Genomic DNA, 5000 nt, shown 5'->3' on the forward strand with positions numbered 1-5000 from the left:
AGGAAGATTTCTAAAAAAATATATATTTTTTAAAAATCTCCTTTTTCTTAGCTCTGCTGGACTGGGGAGTAAAACTGCCATCTTTATTTTTATTTTTTTCTTGGGGTGGGGGTTTGCATGGGCAGAGGAGCACCAATCAGCTTCCTGCCCCGATGGAAGAATAAAAATACAAGTGAAGAACCTGTGATAATGTCATGCCCATGTGACTTATGAGTGAAGCCATGTTTCAGATTAGAGGTGATTTAAGTGTTCTCCACGGCAGGACGAGTCACTGGTGATGGGTAATTAGGGAGCAGGGGTACATCATGGGATCGCAAGCGGTGTGTGGGGGTACGTGAGGAGAAGGATACATATGCTGGTGCAGGCTGTATGTAGGGGTACATATGGGGGTTAAGGATACATTTGCTGACGCAGTGTACATATGCAGGCTGTATGTGGGGGTAGATATGCTGGTGCAGGATACGTGGGGGTACATAGGCTGCTGAAGGTTGTATGTGGGGGTACATATGCTGGTGCAGTGCACTATTAGTGGTACAGGTTATATATGGAGGTATATGAAGGGTGCAAGCTACATGCCTCCCAACTTTTGAAGAATAAAAAGATTGACAGATTATGTGTTGTCACAGCATATTTTGACATTGCCCCTGGCCACTCCCAATTCATGCTCATTTACTATATATGGGGTTAAAGGGGTGCAGGCTATATGTGGGGATACCCAGCGAAATGCGCGTTCGGCACAGCACTGTGAGAGCAGGCATGTTCATTTTTTGTCAGCAACTGTTCTTTGTACAGGCACTTTGGTCTGACATCCACTACCTCAGAGCATGTGCCACCTTATAGCACTGGTCACTTTACATTATACCATTTGCTGTCTATTAGTATATTTTACTTACCTGTGTTCTACCTTATATTGATTTACCAGGATGTACACAGATTATGGAGCATGAAATCCTGACTTAACCGCATGTGAGGGTAAACCAAAGACCATATCGGATTCCTGATCTCGCCTCGAGGTGATCTCCAAGGAGGTGAAGAGAATGTTGAGTTTGGGTGTCATCGAAGAGTCAAAGAGCGGCTGGTCCAGCCCTAGTGTACTGGTGCCGAAGCCGGATGGGGAGTGGCGCTTTGGTAATGATTACAGTTAGCTAAAAGGGGTGTCCAAGTTTGATGCATATCCAATGCCCCAGGTCGATGAGCTTATTGAGAGGCTAGGGTCAGCCAGATACTTCACCACCCTGGACCTAACGAAAGGGTACTGGCAAATTCTCTTGTCTCCAAGTTCCAAGGAGAAGACGGTCTTCTCTACACCTGACAGGTGCTTTCAGTATACCCAGATGCCGTTCAGATTACAAGGAGCCCCATTTACCTTCCAGAGGGCTGTGGACCGGATACTAGTCCCTCACAAGAAGTATGCCACTGCTTACTTAGACGACATTGTGATCTTAAGCCCAGATTGGGAAAGTCACCTTCAGAAGGTCCAGACGGTACTAGATGCACTGAGGAAGGCAGGGTTTACCATAAACCCAAAAAAGTGTGCCCTGGGTAAAGAAGAGGCAAAGTACTTGGGTTACATCGTTTGAAGGTTGAAGATTAAGCTACAAATAGACAAGGTGGAGGCAATCCAGAAGTGGCCTCAGCCGGTCTCCTAGAAGCAGATTAGGGCGTTTCTGGGAATTGTGGGATATTATCAGCGAATTATCCCAAATTTCACCATGATAGCTGCCCCTCTGATGGATCTTCTCAAGGGCACAAAGTAGTCAATGGTCAAATGGTCCTCTGAAGCAGAGATGGCATTCCAGGAGTTAAAGCCCATCCTGTGCAGACAACCGGACTTGGTCGCACCAGACTTCACTAAAGAGTTTGTGGTTGAGACGGATGCCTCCGAGGTCGGTTTACGAACTGTGCTGTCCCAGGAAGTAGATGGGGACAAACGTCCAGTCCTATACCTGAGTATGAAACTCTCCTACTGTGAGAAGAACTATGCCATCATAGAAAAAAAGTGCTTGGCCATAAAGTGTGCAATCAACACCCTGAGATACCACCTATTAGGCAGAAAGTTCAGGCTAGTGTCAAATCATTTTTACTGATAGATGCTTAGAAAAGCAACAGAATGGGTCCTTATAGTAACGGTATTGAACTACAGGGGAATTAGTCCTGTACTATAAAACAAATATATTGTGGATCCCAAAATAATAAAGAGAGGGTATTTTTGAATAAATAAATATAATTTTATTAAATACACAAAATAAGACAAAGTTCTAGACAAAAAGTAATCAGTGAAAAACAGCCAAGAGATCGCTAATATCAACAGGTAGCAAAATTGATACCAGCAATAAGAGAAAAAGGAATGTGTCCAAGTGGACACGGCGGCACACAATATCTAAAGCAGTGGACCGAGGAATTAAGTTAAAGGCTTGCCGTATATGCTGAGCTAGAGATCAAAATCCTCTCTGTTACTCGATTAAAGGAACTATATACCATTATGGTCGTTAGTACCAGGTGCTCTCTATTTCAGCCTAAGTCAGATGTGAGGAACGCCACTGGAGCTATATATCACTGTGATTGCTATTGACTGGTATGCTCCATTTTAAATAATCATCCAGTGTAGCCCAGCAGTGGCAATAACATTATACTGGCGAATGGTAAAATCCAAAGTCCAACAATAAAAATAGCAATTCACGTTACTTTACCTTGGGACATAATGTTCCCAGTGTGCCGCTGCGTCCGTGGGACTTGTAGTGCCTCGACGCGCGTTTCACCGCCTACGGCTTCGTCAAAAATACCCTCTCTTTATTATTTTGGGATCCACAATATATTTGTTTTATAGTACAGGACTAATTCCCCTGTAGTTCAATACCGTTATTATAAGGACCCATTCTGTTGCTTTTCTAAGCATCTATCGGTAAAAATGATGGTCCTAGGGGGTTAACCTCCGTTTTGGCCACGGAAACTTTTTTAGGTTACATAGTGTCAGATCATTTGCCTCTGAGATGGATGAGGTAAATTAAGGGGAAGAATTCCCAGGACTAGATGGTTTTTAGTACTCCCAAGATTTAATTTTCATGTGGAGCACAGGCCAGGGAAGTTGCATGGGCATGCAGATGCCCTGTCCAGAGTCCCCTGCTTAGCCAGTGATGGTGCCAAAACCCCGGCTTTGGGCTGAGGGGGAGAATATGTGACAAAGTCACTGGTGAAGTACTGGAGGGGAGATATGTGTCACTGCGCTTAATGGCATCAGTGATATAAAGCCAGAGTATTTTCCTCCTACACATTAAAGTGTTGTGAGGATTAAACTAAAGTTACATAAATGGGCTTGTTTTATGTGGACATTCATAGAGCGAGTTGGAGAATGTCCACCTTATCTCCACCTGCAGAGCCTAGCAGGATCTGTGTGATGTCACAATCATGTGATCAGTCACATGATGGAGGAGTTACATTGTCTAGGGTTTACATAGCTGGCTTACAGGGGAAGCAGGTGTGTTTTGCATCTGGGGATAGGATTTTCCAGTGGTATTGTGTCCTGAGGAGGGAGGACTGAACCTTGAGATACTGTTTTGTTTTAACTTGCTGTTTTGCCCAGAGGACCGTGTTTATTTTGTGCTTAACACATATATATATATAATTACAGACCAAAAGTTTGGACACATTTAAAGATTTTTCTGTATTTTCATGACTATGAAAATTGTACATTCATGCTGAAGGCATCAAAACTATGAATGAACACATGTGGAATTATATACTTAACAAAAAAGTGTGAAACAACTGAAATTATGTCTTATATTCTAGGTTCTTCAAATGATGAGCTTGATGAGCTTCAAGAGGTAGTCACCAGAAATAGTCGTCCAACAATCTTGAAGGAGTCCCAGAGGTGCTTAGCACTTGTTGGCCCTTTTGCCTTCACTCTGCGGTCCAGCTCACCCCAAACCATCTCGATTGGGTTCAGGTCTGGTGACTGTGGAGGCTAGGTCATCTGGCGTAGCACCCCATCACTCTCCTTCTTGGTCAAATAGCCCTTACCCAGCCTGGAGGTGTGTTTGGGGTCATTGTCCTGTTGAAAAATAAATGATGGTCCAACTAAACGCAAACCGGATGGAATAGCATGCCGCTGCAAGATGCTGTGGTAGCCATGCTGGTTCAGTATGCCTTCAATTTTGAATAAATCCCCAACAGTGTCACCAGCAAAGCACCCCCACACCATCACACCTCCTCCTCCATGCTTTACGGTGGGAACCAGGCATGTAGAGTCCATCCGTTCACCTTTTCTGCGTCGCACAAAGACACGGTGGTTGGAACCAAAGATCTCAAATTTTGACTCCTCAGACCAAAGCACAGATTTCCACTGGTCTAATATCCATTCCTTGTGTTTTTTAGCCCAAACAAGTCTCTTCTGCTTGTTGCCTGTCCTTAGCAGTGGTTTCCTAGCAGATATTTTACCATGAAGGCCTGCTGCACAAAGTCTCCTCTTAACAGTTGTTGTAGAGATGTCTGCTGCTAGAACTCTGTGTGGCATTGACCTGGTCTCTAATCTGAGCTGCTGTTAACCTGCGATTTCTTAGTCTGGTGACTCGGATAAACTTATCCTCAGAAGCAGAGGTGACTCTTGGTCTTTCTTTCCTGGGGCGGTCCTCAATGTGAGCCAGTTTCTTTGTAGCGCTTGATGGTTTTTGCCACTGTACTTGGGGACACTTTCAAAGTTTTCCCAATTTTCGGACTGACTGACCTTAATTTCTTAAAGTAATGATGGCCACTCTTTTTCTTTACTTGGCTGCTTTTTTCTTGCCATAATACAAATTCTAACAGTCTATTCAGTAGGACTATCAGCTGTGTATCCACCAGACTTCTGCACAACACAACTGATGGTCCCAACTCCATTTATAAGGCAAGAAATCCCACTTATTAAACCTGACAGGGCACACCTGTGAAGTGAAAACCATTCCCAGTGACTACCTCTTGAAGCTCATCAAGAGAATGCCAAGAGTGTGCAAAGCAGTCATCAAAGC

This window comes from Ranitomeya variabilis, chromosome 1 (assembly GCF_051348905.1).
Source record: "Ranitomeya variabilis isolate aRanVar5 chromosome 1, aRanVar5.hap1, whole genome shotgun sequence".
NCBI classification, from domain to species: Eukaryota; Metazoa; Chordata; class Amphibia; order Anura; family Dendrobatidae; genus Ranitomeya; species Ranitomeya variabilis.